The sequence below is a fragment of the Hetaerina americana genome, unplaced genomic scaffold (assembly GCF_022747635.1).
Source record: "Hetaerina americana unplaced genomic scaffold, ioHetAmer1.1.p SCAF_7, whole genome shotgun sequence".
Taxonomy (NCBI): Eukaryota; Metazoa; Arthropoda; class Insecta; order Odonata; family Calopterygidae; genus Hetaerina; species Hetaerina americana.
This window is the reverse complement of record NW_027287316.1, coordinates 43,198,391-43,215,923: the sequence shown is the minus strand read 5'-3', so window position 1 is coordinate 43,215,923 and position 17,533 is coordinate 43,198,391. Positions and strand designations below refer to the sequence as shown.

Sequence of the window (17,533 nt, the reverse complement as noted above, 5' to 3'; positions counted from 1 at the left end):
AACATTAAATAATACTTTAACCTATTTATAATCATTGTTCCGTTTAAGGATTATTTTTTAGTATTTAGTTTATTTCTCTTACGGTGGGAATATAATCAAAGAAATTAAACTTTTAAGATGAGCTACGAGCTATAATATTTTCTAATGACTACCATTAGATGACCACAGTGATTTCTTAAACAAACCCTGACCTTAATATTGCCAATATACCAACATCACTCCATATTCTAGCAATTATAAGAATTTAACAATGTAGAGTACTGGCACATCTACCTACGTAGTATTTTCAAGCCTGGATCCTCATAACGTTGGCATGATGTTTCGGAAAAACGAAATAATTGGGAATTTGAAAGAAATACCCACTGAAAACGATGGAGAAGTGGCCGGGATCTGTTGCACAGTGCGTCCGAAGCAACTCTTCATGTGAAGATGTGCGGGGGAATGAGCGTTTACGCAAAGTAAGGACTCGAAAATCGTCCTAAGATGTTAATTTACTTAGCCGCCATTCGACTCACGCCGAAAGAGGGGAAGCACTCTCAACCTCTTTGCCTTTAATCGATTCACCAATACCACAATATCTATTATTTTTATTTCACGAAAGCGAGATTCCGGTGAGATGTTAAATATTCGAGGCCACGCAGCCCTCAAATATCCCGCGATAACCCTCCACCATGCTCTCCACCCCCGCCCATTCTCCGGCGTCTCCACCGCCGCCCCCGTCTTATTCACGAATTCCAATCCTCGTTAGACGTGGCGTTGCATGCATTATTCAAGCATAAGAGATCGGTCCCGGGAGAGGGAGAAAGAGGGGGACCCCACGCTATGCGAAGGCGCTCTCCCAAGTCCCCTCTCTCTCCCCACATCCCTCCTACCGCTCCCTCCGTCTTCCCCATCCCTCCCTTTTCCATCCTTATCGCCCTCTCCCATTGGCCACTCTCCCGCCCTTTTGGGGCGTGGCAACCCAAAGGCGGAGGATGGACGCTGCATCTCACGCGGTCAACTCTCCTCTTCGAAGTCCATCGAAGTGACCACACCCCTCTCCCCCTCCTCCTCTGTCCCTCCGCCCGGCATCTCTCTCCTCACATCTCCGCTTCCCCTTACCCTCCTCTCCATCCATCCTTCCTTCCCCCCCTCTTCCTTCGCATTCTCTATTTTCCCATTCGAAATATCTGCATTCAACAAACGGCATCGAGCATATTATCACACTCCTCCCTCACTCGGCTCTCAAGTTTGAGCGATACTTCGGGCATCATTGGGACTAATGATTAATGGGAGTTATTCCGTCTGATATCAACTTCCATTCCTTTTAATACCGCACCACCAAACGACCGCACGTGGCAAGCCACGAAGTTGAAAAAAGTCCTTATCGAACACGTAAAAATCATCAGTGCATCATGAAATAAGATATTTTTATCACTTTTTGACCATTAAAATTCCTGATTCATGGATTAGATCATACAGAATGTTACATGTAATTTCGCGGTGCACTTTCTTTTCAAATGAATGTTGTTGCTGCAGTAATCATCAAATGTAGATACTATACATAATTATTTCACAACGCAAATATACACCTTGGTAAATATTTATGTTCATTGATGCTGACGACTGCGTTATAAAAGTTTTAACACTGAAGGATCCCACGAGATTTTAAACATTGGTGACCAATTTAAAACTAATGATTGTTCAATATGTTTAACGAGGCAAACATATTTATGTCAAATACACTTGTGCTAACGACGAGAATCTGCTTATACTTTATATGCTTACCTCGTAGTCCTTAGAACAAAACGTTTCCTATTTAAAATAATTAAAAATAATTCCTATTGTTAAATTTCTATCCGAATAAGTTCAACGATCACCAATTTAAGCCTCATCGACACTTATGGCGCAAGTGATGAACGACTGTCAACAGTTCGAATAGCTATCACAGGAAAACTGGGAACGCTGTTTTGATTATTGATAAAATCTTTCAATGCACGACGTCAATTAATGCCAACCTGAAAAACGCATTCTGCCCTCATTGCTGGCTTTTGTACATCGTGAAAGTGTAGTCTGATAACATTTAAAACTTTCCTCCATTCAAATCCGTCGTACAGTTTTTTCTGTGACCACCCTATTAAGTGAACATCAACACTGCTCATTTTGTTTTTAAGTATAAGATCACATGAGTTGTTTAAATTCAATTTATTGTAATATCTAAGGAACAATTAATGACGCAAAATGCTTTTTGTAATTTTATAATTATATTTCAAATACACTCACATATGTATGTGTGCATGCACATGTATATATATAATTATCTATTCGTTTAGAAATAATTTGAAAGAGAAGATCGAGAAACTCACCAACGTTTCGGGGAAGACCATGGAGTTTTTTGGTGGACAATATATATATATATATATATATATATATATATATATATATATATATATATGATTCGATATGAGCATATCTTTCTGCTATCGCCAATGAAGATTTGTCCTATTTATTAAAATAATTATCATGAATAATTTCTTTGGCAAGTTTCTTATTATCATAGGTTTTCTAAAATATATTTTTATTCTCTTTTACATTCGGTTCACTCAGCGTTTGCTCAGACTTCAAGGACTACTCTCTGGAGTCCCAAGATTAAGACATTTTCCATATATTTCTATTCCTTCCGTATGTATTCGTACATCTCCGACTACTCCCACTCGTCTCCATAGCCATCCTTAGGAACTGACACAATCGCTTTGTCCCTCTCGTCACCTCCCTCACTTTAATGCGCCCATTAAAATACTTCAGCATACGAACACTTCAGCTTTTCTTCCCTAATGCTGAACACATAGCGGACTTAAATTCTTGTCTCGTCTAGTGCCTCACGTGTTACAGCCTATGGGATCACACCAACTTTGTGGCTTACGCCACGTGAAAATTCGTGTACGAAATAATAAAATCTCCAAGGAGCAATTTAATTTGCTCGCACTAAACTGTCGAGGGATTCCTTGCGTGAAATATTTCGATGTGTTCCCTCACGTAATCTTAGTGTACCATCCATAGTTTTTAAAATATTTGAACCTACACAGGTCTAAGAGTTCTTTGCGTTCGGGGGATTAGCGGTTCCGCCGATTTGAACAAATTCAACGGTCAAAAGAATGCGAATAAATGTCTCTGTGCGAAATATCATCTCACGAATCACGACAGGACAACGCTCGAGCGAAGCGTTCATTCTTCTTATTTTGGGCAATCGAAACGTTTAAGACATCCTATATCCGAGCTGCTTCTGATACTGAAACATCAGATCGTCAATTATTTGTGATATTACGAAAATGAGTGATACGAGACTCCGCATGGCTGCATAGACATTGGAGTAACATATTCATTACATTCAATCCGGAGGCGAACACACCGTGACCTCCTTGAGAGTCTAATAATAATTTTAAACGAAAAGTATATACATTCAACCAGAGGCTATATGGGCTGATCCGTAGTATTTATGAGGAGGGAATCTGGCCGGAAGACTTTGTGAGATCAGTTTTAGTTCCTATAGTATTCCGAAAAAGGTAAAGGCCACGTCATGTGAGGACTATAGGACAATTAGTTTGATATCCCACGCAGCTAAAGTTGTTCTCAGGATCATAAACAAAAGGATAGAGAGTAGGGCAAATGATTACTTAGGGGATGATCAGTTTGGGTTTAGGAAGGGGAGAGGTACGCGTGATGCCATTGCAGTAATGAGATTATTAATCGAGAGGAATATAGAACACAACCAGGAGGTATTTGCCTGTTTCGTAGATTTCGAAAAAGCATTTGATAGGGTGAATTGGGAAAAACTAATGAGTATATTGCAGAAAATAGGAATAGATTGGAGGGAAAGGAGGCTAATCCGCAACCTGTACATGTCTCAGACTGCTCAGGTGCGGGTGGGAAACGGGGAGTCAGGATGGGCAGTGTTAGGAAGGGGTGTGAGGCAGGGTTGCCCATTATCACCGTTGCTGTTCAACCTGTATGCAGAGGAAATGATTAAAGAGGCATGGGAAGAACTCGTGGTAGGAATGAAAGTGGGCGGGGAATTCGTAAAATCAGTTATGTTTGCTGATGACCAAGCCTTAGTTTGTCAGTCAGCCAAGGGGCTGCAAGCATTGCTGAGTGAATTGGAAATTCAGTGCGACAGGTATGGGATGAGAATCAATATTAAGAAAACAAAGGTTATGCGATTTTCTAGAAAGAAAAAGGCCAAGCTTAACATTAAAATAGGAGGGCAAAAACTAGAGCAGGTAGAGCAGTTTACGTATCTCGGTAGTGTTTTGGACCAACACGGTCAAAGTAGTAGGGACGTAAGGAGAAGAATTGCGCTAGGCAAAGAGGCTTTCACAAGGAGGAGGGAGTTGATGACGGGGACTTTGAGTAAGGATATTAAGAAAAGACTCGTAAAAACGTTGATATGGAACGTAGTTCTGTGCGTCGCAGAACCGTGGTCATTGAAGCAGGAGGATAGACGTAGACTGGAGGCTTTTGAAATGTGGGTGTGGAGAAGAATGGAGAAGGTGAAATGGACAGAGAAGAAAACAAATGAGGAAGTACTTGGTATGGTGGGAGAAGAGAGGGGTTTGCTGGGAGAAATCCTGTGGAGGCAGGAAAAGTGGATGAAGGGGGTATTGACCGGCAGTGGGATGTTGAAGACTGTGATAGAGGGTAGAATGTTGGGCAAAAGAGGAAAGGGAAGGAACAGGATAGGGATGTTGGACGGGATGAAGGGAGGAAGAAAGTACTCAGAGATGAAGAGGGACCTGATATAGAGTAGGATGATGGATTTTGTGTTTTGTTAGGAGTAATAAAATATTTGTTTGGTAGTTGTGTCCATCCAAAAACCTACCTTAACCGGTAGATTACCTTAAAAAAAATACATTCAACCACTACAGTCATTATCTCCTCAATGGACGCCCTATACTTTATAAATAACCATGGATCTATCTAATTTAATGCTGAAAACTAATGGTTGGTTATTTAGCTTTATATCAAACCGTGTTCAGGAAAGCATAATCGCATGAGGAGTAATATCTATCTTTTAACATACATGGTTATGCAGTTTCTCCCGTGGCGACTAATGCGAATGGAGCACACCTTTGTGTATCAACTCATTCTGATGACTTAGCGTCACATAAAACGAGACGCTAATGTGTCATCACATCAAGTGAGACGTGCAAAAGGTGGAGCAATGGTAGCGGCATATTCCGCTCTCCCTTGTCGGAGGACGAGGTGCGGTTATGAGTACCGGAAAGCAGCCGCGCACAGGCTTACGACCTTCTATGGTGACACTGATCTAAGTGATCCGAATGCTAGCTCACGTTCTTAGGATCAGACAGTCTTTGCATAATGAAGATGCATAATACTAGCTTTCCCTCTCATCATCTCCACATTCGCATTGTCCCAGGTCGATTTAGCTTCGCAAGAAGTGGGATCACCAACTAACCCTAAGATTCACGATATGGCATCCTTCATCGAGTATGGAAGCAATGAAAGCAGCAGTAATTTACCGAGCCATTTTGATGCTTAAAAATTACGACCTTTCACTTAAGGCGTTAATTCCCAAATGTATAATGGTAGTACTCTAAGTGGATGACTGATGCCGAGGAGAATCATCGCTCCAAACTGCTATGAATATTTTGAGTTTGCCCGACGTATTGTTCAACAGAGGCATTCGGCCGATCAATGATGAAAGTATATTACAGGTTTGCAACCTTATTTTAAACTAAGAATTGAAGGGAATGAAAAATATAATTAATCCAAAAAATGTGCTCAGGAAAAAGAGAGTAGTAGTAGTATTGAGGGGAGGCGACCGACAGCTGAGGTCATTTGCGTCATGGGGGATGGACAGAAAAGGATGAAGGGTTGAGAGAAACCCGGCGTCGGCATTTGCCTACTCTTAACTATAAAGGCGCCAAGGGGTCCGCAGCTTAACGTCCCATCCGACGGACGGCGTACTCACTCAAAGTGCCCTCCACAAAGCACCTCAAGTAGGGATCGAGATACCACTAAAAAATATTCAACACTGCCGGGATTTGAACCCAGGCCTTCTGGGTAGGAAGCCAATACGGTAGCCACCGCACCACCTCCATCGCCAGTAAAAAATTCAAGTTTTTAGGGTAAAAAGATTTTTAATCCAAAACAAGTGTTCTTGTGAGTTGGCGGGTATTCTGAAGACAGGTTTGGGAAACCTTCAAACAATCGCATTTCATTACGCACTTTGCGTATGAGAAAAATTCGTTGCTAAAATCTGCAGGGAAAGTCTATCTTGGTCTCAAAAAAATTATCGAGAGGGATAGCTTTTGTTTAATTAACTGATCAACGAAGTTGAGTTCCTTTGAGATACTTAAAATTTAGTTTATTTCAATTGGCGAAGAATTGAGTTCACTGATAATTTGATTATCAAGCCTAACCTACGGATTTAGGTGTAATTATTTCCATGAACGATAGGGAATTAGAATATTTGCAAAAAAATCATCATTAAGGAATGAATACAGGTATATCCTAAGAAGTGAGTCAAGGTATTTCAGCGGGGAGAGCGCTGGACAACTGACCGGAGGGTCCGGGTTCTATTCCCGAGAAAGCCACTCTTGGCACCTGCAGCTCCACTCAAGTTATGTGATTTTTCGGGTACCAGTTCTTCCTGGGAAACCATAACCGGCACAGGGAAAGGAACTGGCCCCCCTACCCTGATGTGTGAATTTTACACGCCATTGGGCTTAGTGCTGGGTGAACTCTGCCATCACCTACCAAACCGACCTTCGGGTTTATTACTGTGTTTATGGTTGTTACAACAAAAATTAAAATTACGTTGAAAAAAATACAGTAAAACCAATTAATAGTTTAAAGCAAGCCTGGTAATAGCTACATCAAAACATTCGAAGAAAAAGTAATTCAGCTCAGGTGCTTGGACATCCTCTTCTTAAAGCTCCTAACACTTATGGGAAAAGGTTTAAAAACATTTCCAGGCAATGCATATCCTAAGAATTCTATTACATTGCCATTATTTTCTTCTACACCTTGCTTTTTATTAGAAATGCGTTTCCGATGCAAAAATATACATTTTTCATTTAGGAACCGTAGTGCATGAATCTTTTATTAACATTATGTCCATATTAATCAATTATTAAGAAAAAACAATCAAGAAAAACTTACGACTTTGCATGTCTAGTTTGCAATCCCCTCCTGGTGACACACCCTAGTGGTGACTTACAGAGTAAGATTCAGGCGTTCAAACAACATGGGACTTAAAGGCCTTAGCCATGCGTCCTTCTTAATTAGTAATCTCACCTTTCTAGCACTTGGCATATCCAAATATGCCTTTATGATCGTCAAAATTATTTACTTACTCACTTCGAATTGAGGCTCAGCATAGTTATGCCTTATTGGAAGTGAATGTTCTAAAGTTTCTCAAGAGTGATTACTTGGTACAATATCCGAACAATGCCTCTGAGCACAGTCAAACACATTCATTGTTTCCAAGGTTACCTGAGGAAAAATGGACATCTAGATTAAAGGACTTGACCTACATTAATAACGCTCAAGAGGCACCGTCTTACTCGTCAATTCCAATTTTGACTCTTTTTTGCGGCCATTGCTGGCAAATTGAAGAGTCAACTCCTTCGTTTAGAGACGATGTTTCTACATCCCAGAAGCTTTGATTCTCGAACAACATTCTTCTCCATACAGTCAAACCATCTGCCGTCTATAGGCTGCGGTCACAATATTCTTTTCGGTATTTTCACAACACTCCATTCAGTTTCATTTTATCTCCACTCCGAATTTCTCTCTACTGTCCTTACCCCCCCCTCCTCCCCTCTTGCTACTCCTACGTTGATCCTAACCCCATCATCACATCCGTTGGGTTTCGTCGCAGCATTTCTCCCATTGTCTCACAACATTTCGTTTCCACCCAACTTTGCATGGCGGTTAGGCGGAACGAGAGTCTTGTACGATGTCCATCACGCTCAAAGACGCAATCAGGATCCACGATCGCTCCATCAATCGCCTCTTTTTTCTCTCGACTCCAGATTTCTTTCCGAAACTCAAGCGAGTTGGTGAGGTTATCGAAGCTGGCGCGACTTTTTTTATTTCGTTTTCAAAAGGTACACGTTTAACGGAGGCTAAATAAATCATTTGAAACTATGATGTCAAGAAAGAAGAAACTGACCAAATGGGACTAGAGCGAAAAGTGATAGAAAAAGAAAAATACAAAATTGGCTCAAAAAGGAGGGGTTGGTTGGTTGGAATGGAGGCTGTACAATTTGCAAAGTGACGAAAATTCGTCTGCATGTTACCCTAAAAGCCTCCAAGATTGGGTGTGGCAAGTGCTGCCAAGTGTTAGATATTAAAGTGATTGGTAATTTCTGAAGTTCAATACAATTTTATTATCAGGTAATTTCATATGCCATTTGAATGCTCTATATCTTTATGGCTCTTTATAGTTTTTGCGAGGAAAAATGATTTTTGGAGAAATTTCCGTATTCTACTTGTATATGCTAGGAAAAACATTTTCTTCAGGTTTCGTTGTGGTCCTGCATACAACGTAATTTTGAGTTAAAACCATTCCCTCTGTCACAATACAATATTGATAAACTGATATTACTGGCATTTATATTGTGATTTAATTATATACATTTTATAAATAACGCTTTCCAACGGCAGTAGGACAATTTCTGTTAAATCACAACGATTTTTCGTTTTTTTAGTGACAAAACGATGAGCTTTACACTATCCCATTTAATCTTAAAATCGTGTACATCTTCGCAGCGTCCCAAGCGTTGAAAGGTGATTGAAACAGGTAATCAATGCGAAATATCTCCTTAACTTTTTTATTCGGATAATATTCCATTATTTATCTAATGATCCCAAATTTTCGAAATTCAGCACCGCAGATGTTCGTAGCTTGCTTAACCAATGTTGATGAAACTCTCAGCTATTTTCTTTGGTCCGGTATTCTTATGCCTGCACTCCGAGTGCAGTTGTTTATGAGTGTGTTGTACAGTCTATTAAGGGTCTGGAATGTCTTTTCCCAGAAATTTATAAACGGATACTTTTACAGTTTTAACTGAAGATCCTACTCCCTACACTAAGAATCAATAGTAAGAAATAATGAGCTCTACGGCCTCTTAATTAAATAAGAATGGGGAAAGAAAACTCCAATGGCCATAATAATTAGTTGCAAATCTCTCGTCAGACCAATATATTAATATATTTAATTAATTTCCCGTGAACCACCACAGAGGGTATTCTGGTCGAGAGGTTGTGGTTGGTCCCAGACGTGGTTCCCGTTAAACCAACACAAAAATTGGTCTGACGAGAGATTTGCAACTAATTATTACGGCCATTGGAGTTTTCTTTCCCCATTCTTATTTAACTAAGAATCAATGTTTCTGATACCGAAAAAGAACCAACCATAAAAGTTCTATTTAGCACTAATACCTGTATATTTGTAAATATCTACCACCGACAAACGATCTGACTTTGCTGCTCACGTTACCTTCAATTAAATTGTTGTAACATTTGAAACGGAAAAACACAAATATTACACTATTACATCATATAACTATGTGATTTCGAGAGATACAGCCATACGTTAGGAAATATCTGCATGTAGCTCGAAAATATTGGAGACGAAATAGGAAGACTAGAATGGTTTGAGGCATCACTTTGTGGAAGCGATTCATATCGGAAAGGAAAATACTTTGTTTTCCCACATGTATTTTATTATGCGCCACCTAAGTTTGCATCTGCAAGCGACCTGATGATGACTTTGTAGGTCGAAACCTAGGTCGTGCATAATAAAATATATGTGGAAGGGCAAAGTATTTCTTTTCCGAATAGGAAGACATTGGATAAAATGAGGAAAATATTTGAGATGAGGTGAAGGAATTGGGAATATAGTCGGTGAAATAAGAAGTCTGAAAAATGACACTCACGCCAAAAACAACCAAAATTCAAAGAAACGGCCATGAAGGGAGGGTTTCTCTCTCTAACAATGCATGGGATTGCGGATAATAGGGTTGCGGAGATTCAGGATACTTAAAATCAAAATAATAATATACATGTCGTCTTAAATAGATGCAATTCGATCAGTTTAGGCGTTTTTAAAGAATGAGGGGAACACGTATCTTGTTGTGTAAATTACTGCCGTAATTGTTGAGAGGAAATGATATTAGCTTAAAAAAATCTAAGATTGCTTTTTCGCTATGTGTGGAGCGAGCACATTCATTTGTAAACAGACTATAGTGAGGGTTGGTTATATAAATTTGATAAACCAGTCTTCTATATATTGGTCATTTAAATATAACATATTTTGAAGCCGATTCCATAACTTTAAGAATTACTCAAAGATGAGATATCAATTCAGGGCAAAAGAGGGATAAGTTCTCAGAAATCCGCTATGATGCGTGAAAATTGTTACCAAACCTAAATTTGGTGGATGGTAGAGCCAAGAACCATCAACCATAAATGAATTTGCATATATTTTGCGATGAATTTCAACATAGAAACATAATGCACCTAGAAAAGGAATCAAACGAAATATCTTAGGTACCGGTCGAGAGTATTAAGAATCTCACATCCTATCTGCAACTAGGTGTTTGAATTTGAATCTCTATTATTTCAAATAATTCATGTATCAAGATTTCCAATTACCGATCATGAAATTTTTACACTTGCGCGAGAATTTATAATCACCATATTCCACTGTAGAATTTCCTTTAGAAGTATCATGACTTTACGTATTACAGGTATTACGTATTACCTGTATTATAGCATTTGCAAACTCGGAATTGTGAGGCGTTTATTGCTCCAAATAGTTTCCCATACTAAGAAACTGTGCTCTATTCCATTTTTCAATAGGTTTATTGCTAACACTGCTCTCTATCTTCATTTCTTCATCGGTGTCATGGAATTAATAATTCACATTCAGTAGAAAATCTTTTGGGTGAACATGTTAATCCAGGACCTAATCATCTATATTTTAGAGACGCCTGCTTTCTATTTCGATTGGAGCTGTTTATGCATATGGTCCAACATGCCTACCCAACATTTTAACACGTTTACCCAATATTTTTACCCAACTTTTTCATACATCCCGCTTGAATGTTACAACAAGCAAATAATATAAAAACAACAAACTCTGGACACAACTCAAGCACAATTTATAGTGTAATTAATATAGTTTAATATAAATTTTGATATTATCGAATAACCAGGCCATTAATAGGACGAAAGAATCAAGCATAATTATCGATATTGTAAATTTAATTTTGTTAAAAGAAGAGACAGTTGAAGATACTCGCCGGGCATATTCTTAAGTGATTGAGATATAGTAATTGGAAACATAATGGACTGGAGTGATAAGTAAACTGCTGCCAAGAATGAAATGCTGAGAACGACTGCAAAAAAAAGACAAAAGCAATAGGCAAGCCATAGCTTTCAATAAAGAGCCCCAAAAGTGAAAATCATGGAGTGGAAAGTTGAAATAAAAAACAATCTTCCAACCTCCAATAAATGGTTTCGTCAAGCGCTTATTCTTCTCATTAAGCTCGAAAAATATTCCCAAATGCAAAAATATTTATTCGTTCTTATTTTCCCGGCGAACCTGATGACTTGCGAGGAAAACGCAAATACGTGCTGCCCTCCGTTGCATAGCAATGACTCCCTGCGAGGGCAATGAACAATAAGCACGAACTGGAAGGGTCTCACGAACTGAAAGGGTCGCGCGATCGCACGGTCAAGGGATACTTGCGCATGATAAAGGTTCGCGGAGAGTGTGTGTATGTGCGTGCGTGGGAGGAGGGAAGGGGTGCACACCTCTTATGCAACCTCTCGATTCTCACGCCTATCACCCTGGAATATGTAATTAACTTTAGGCAACTCGAGGGCGCAAAGCGACTTCAATTCGAGGGAAGAGGAAGGGGGGGACGACGTCCTCTCCTCCTCGCGGTCCTATCCCACCCACCCACCCACACTATTCCTTTCGACCGACTCTCACGCCCACCCCTCCTCCTCATTTTCCCCCGACCCCCCCCCAAACAAATACAACCCACCCGTCCACCCCCTTCAAATTCGACATTGCAGACGAAGGGAGGGTGGGAAGAGCGAGCGAAGGGGGGGGAGGAGAGAGGGGGACTCGCGGTTTACATACCAATGGCGACCAAATTTCAAGGTTCCCAAATGGAAAGGGAGGGTGACACCGCAGTGGCGGGAGGAGAAAAGTAACAACAGGTGACGTCAACCGAAATCCATGTCCATCGGCACTCGCCTACATGTCCTGTCCCGTCTCTCTCGCGAGATAAGGAGGGGGGAAAAGAGAGTGAGTGTGAGAGAGAGAGAGAGAGAGAGAGAGAGTGAGAGAGGGGGGCGACAAAAGAAAAAGGATAGAGAGACTACTTGAAGCGACGAGAGCGTTGTTGCATGGCGGCCATTGGTCGCGGGATTGGCGTGCCAAGCGACCAGTGACCAATTCAAATGCCCCAGCGCTCTGCATCGAGGAATGTGATGGATGGCAGCGGGTGGTCTTCGAGAGCATACTCGACACAGACAAACAGGCTTTGTGTGTGCCCCGGCAGCCTAATGACCACTTTTCCTATCTGGTTAAGAACCGCCGAAATACAGGAGTATGGGTATATATATATATATATATATATATATATATATATATATATATATATATATATATATATATATATATATAAACACCAACATATATATACATACACACACAGACACAAACACACACATATATATACATGAAGAAATCCACTATCCCGTCCTCGTCCCTACATTTGTTCGCGCCAAAACCTTTCGACGCGGAGGGTTATGAATTGCTCAAGTGAGAGCACGAAGCAGGTATTATGAGACCGAGGAGCGAAATTCTCACCCGCATCGACCAACGTTTATTGCCTGTAAAATATCAAACCGATTTGGAATGTGCGTCGTGTTGTGTCGCATTTTCTAAATCGCGAGGGTCTCTGCAAAGAAATCGGCAAATTCAGGCATGTGTAAGTAAGTATGCATAACTATATTCATGAGCTATCTCTTTCTCTCTGTGCCATACGCCGCGTCGCGTCGCTGCTGAGCACGACAAACGGTGTGTGTGTTCAGAGGCTCTGAAGTAATTCCCACATCGTTATCAGACTAGTTTTGGAGATCGGCTTGCATCTATTTCGTGAATAATTATAGTCAAAGGATCTCTAGCCTTCCTCTTCCCTGACTCGGAGAACAAATGCCAGAATCATTTCCTGGGGAAAAACATTGGAAGATACGCTCGTTAGATGGAAGTGCAGTTCATTGCGAGGGTATGTCTCGAATATCAAATAGAGTCGGACAGATTAGCTCTTCACTCCGTGATATTATCTGCTCATTTTTTAAACAATCACCAAAAGTATTCATTGTTCCATTATTCCTATCGGGCATAGAATTAGTATGTAGTATTAGTTTGTAGGATTTTTATGAAAAAGTCCACTAGTACACCTCACCTCAGCTCCATTAAGGTTTTCTTGCGTCGGAAAACGTCTTTGCATATTGGTAACATCTCCTTGGTTTGAACTAAAATCTGTCACTAGATGGTTTTCAATGCTCTGGCTAACATAACGTAAGTTATATAATGAGTCAAATAAATTATATGACGTAATATACAGTATTAGCTAAATGAAAACCATAAACTAAATATGTTAAATCAGAAGAAAACAGGCTGGTACGTGTACACATATCTTTGGCTCGAAGGAGTGGGCAGGAACACCATAAAGTTTGTTTTCCCAGTGCAAGGTATTCAACTTTTCTTTCAAGGTATGATTGCTTTTGAGTTTTTAGAAAATGCCAAAGATACGAGTTCGGATTGATAAAGAAAATTCACCCACTTTAACTTAAAATTTAGAGGTTCTTCGAGGATTTGGCGCATTTTTTATTTGATCCGTTCTTTCACATTAATGAGAAAACTGTCAAGAAAATGAAAAAGCTCTGAAAATAAATATATCTAGTTATTAATGATCGCAGAATCAATTTTGACCCGGAAAATACACATGCTGAGATTGAAATTGGCTTAGATTCTGACGTCTCTCGATCCCATGGCGTCTCTAGCAGGTTTCACCCGCGATCACTTCGCGTCACTCGCTCAAACAATGACCCTCATTGCAGTCCACAAGAGAATACGACGAGTCTCGCAACGCTCCTTCAATTGTCATCATACATCTCTCGCCCTCTCTCCTTCTCTCTCTCGTATGCCTCGAGTGCGTGCGTCTGGCCCGCGCCCCACCTTCGCCGATTCATTCCAAATGAACGGAGAAGGACGGACTACGGGCGAAGGAAAATTTATTCACGAGCCATACTTTACGAGTGCCACCTTTCCTTTTCCCCCCTCCCTGCTGGCCATAGATCTTACATGACTACGTTTGTGCAGTGCTTCCGAAACTTTATGTGACGACTCCACATGGGTAAAAAATGCACAAGTAAGTCAAGGGGATGCGTCATTTTTGGGTTGGACATTGAGTACGCAACACTTAGGAAAAAAATGGATCTTCTAGTTTTTACATTTGAATTGAGTGAAAACAATTGCCACTATTTACAAGATTGGGTGGAATTTATAGTAGGATGGTTTTATATGAATTCGTCGATCAGTAAATTGATTTGAGACTTTCCTCATTTTTTGTTTACATTTCAGTTTCAATCGATGCAGCCATTTGCTACTTTTGCTGAATTCCTAAACAATATTGTAACAACCATATCGATAGATATTTGAAATTTCAACCAGTGGTGTCAATTCATTTGTCTAGTAAAAAAACAATCATAGGAATACATAATTGAAAAATGATAGAAGACGAAGGAAGAATTTTAATGGCTAATTGAGGCGTACTTTTATAAAACTTGGAGAATCTCAGAAAAAATTCAAAATATTTTCGGTGAACGAGAAAGTTTTTCAAATGAAAAAGTTAAAGCATTATGGTGACCTCGTAAACATTGAAGATTTCTGGATCCGCTTCGGATAAATGGGTCCCTGTTCTAGAATGATTTGAAATTTAACGTGACAAAGAACTAGTAAAAGTGCAAAGTCGCTTAAAAATCGCCCTGAGCGTGCAAATATCGTCACATTACTATCATTATTTTAAAATTTAAAATACGGTTCGAGTGATGAACAACGCAAACTTTACGATGATACGTTACGAACTGTAAACCATCATCATCACGCGCAGAAAAAATCGAGCACCCCTTTCAAAGAGCTTCCCTGTGGAGGGCACACCATGGGTGTCCGTCCCCTTGGCGAAGGTCTAAGGACGAAAGGGCACATTAAAACCCGACCGAAGTGCCAAGAATTCCGATACATGTGCACTAAACCACGTCTCCTCTTGAACTGCATCGACATTCGAACTCAATCACTATTCAAGCGCAGTTTATGGTGGCACCGCAAGAGGGTAGGGACTAAAGATTGAACGGCCAGAACGGGGAAAAGAAACTCAAACGTGATCGTTGGTATACAAACAGCTGAGCTTAAAGATAAAAATAGACTACATATGTCGCCAGCATATCTTCTCACTGACGTATACTGTTTGGATAACTTTCCGATAATCTGGTTTAATGTCTCGCACATGGCCATGGAATATTGAAAAGGCAGTTGTAAAAGTTCGTAAAAACATGCTCTATTTTTCAACGGCAGGGGATATAAATGAAAAAGAAACACTTTGTTCCAATCCACCACTTTATTACAGGTACGACTAGTTTCGACGCTACGGCGTCATCCTCAGGTACCTTAGGATGACGCCGTAGCGTCGAAACTAGTCGTACCTGTAATAAAGTGGTGGATTGGAACAAAGTGTTTCTTTTTCATTTATTAAAATGAACTTCCACAAAGTTGAGGCTGAAACTATTGAACTAATTAAGGAGGCAGGGGATATTTTTGTGGTAATCTCCAGAAATATTAAAAAAACAACAGCAGTCAACCCGATGTTTGTCTGGGTAGACGAGAATAGAGTCGTCATCGACCTGAATTAGACGACGAGTGAAATTCGCACATAAGGATTAGAAGAGGCCAATTCTTTTCCTTTCGCCACCTGCGCCGTTGTTTCGTAACCCAAAAACACATAGTCTGATCTGAGCTATCACTAGGACTTGAATACAGGTCCCTTCGGTGAGTGATGGAATCTTACCACTAGGATGCCCGGCATCTAATTTAGTAGGTTCTCTAAATATTGTCTCGCCCTGTCAAGAGCTTTTGTAAGCTGACGCCCTAATCAAAAATATATTATAAATGTATTTCTCAAACATTATATTCAGGTATAGAGAATCCATAGCCAAAATACATTTGGATCGACAGTTTGCATTGCCTGAGGCCACTAATGTTACAATTCCGTGCATGTATTTAAAGGAATTCATTTGTAAATGCATTAAAAATATTTTATTACTGACAAGTCTCAAAGAGTAATATTTCTATATTTCTTCTCTTAGAACGCATGACAGGATAAAATTGATCGATGTGAACTTGTATGCTTACAGATTTTTCAATATGCCGAAAAGAACCTTTGTAATCACATGGACTTATTTCCCACTCAACGCCAAATAGAACTGACAGCATTAACTACATGAATGTGATTGAAAGTGATAAAAGCATAGTATTATGCCAAACGTTAAAGAAAATTGATGAAAAAAAATGCGTCGGCCGGGAATCGAACCCGGATCAACTGCTTGGAAGGCAACTATGCTGACCATTACACCACCGACACCTTGATTCATATTGGTTTGCATATTTATTTAATAGTAATTAACACAGTAATACATCATTTAACCTTAACTTACTCTACACTACATAATAAATGTGAAACTCCAATAACCGTAAACAGTTTACCTTTCTAAACAAGTAAAAATGAAATTAGTTGGCTAGCGCCACAAGTCAAGAAGGGGTAAAAGTTAGAAAAAAGGAGAGGATGCCACAAAGTAGCCCTCTTCAGCGTAATGAAGGGTAATCACGGGAAATACGCGTATTCGTATTCACCTTTCTTATCCTCTCCTTTTTTTACCTTTTCCCCCTTCTTGACTTGTGGCGCTAGCCAACTAATTTCATTTTTACTTGTTTAGAAAGGTAAACTGTTTACGGCTATTGGAGTTTCACATTTATTATATATTACTAGCCGTAAGAGCTCATTTCTATCAATATTACTCCACACTGATTATATTAAAAAATATTTCATTAAGCCGTAAAGGGTCAACCCTTGGTTTGCTTAATGAGACCGCTAAGGGCGATTTTGGTAGATCAGATTGCAGTTACTATCAACTACGCACGTAAATACGAGACAATGACCAACAATTTTATATATTACACTATTATTCCATTATTTGTACTGTTCTATTATTTATAAAAATGGGTTGTTCACCATAAAGGGAGCAAACTGGAAGAAAATAAGACCAAACATATCAGTTCTTTAAATGGCATTGTTACCGACTATATTTGAGCTTAAAAACGGAATTTTATTACACAAAACCATTTAGCCCGACAAAATACCGATAAAAATGATGTCGCTCCAGTATTTAT

General features: G+C 39.7%; 1 non-coding gene across 1 annotated transcript; it reads right to left on the bottom strand.

The window, feature by feature from the left end:
• Positions 1 to 16,655: 16,655 nt before the first annotated feature.
• On the bottom strand, positions 16,656 to 16,727 carry TRNAG-UCC (transfer RNA glycine (anticodon UCC)). Its single transcript has one exon. It is a non-coding gene; the product is annotated as a tRNA-Gly (tRNA).
• Positions 16,728 to 17,533: the final 806 nt, after the last annotated feature.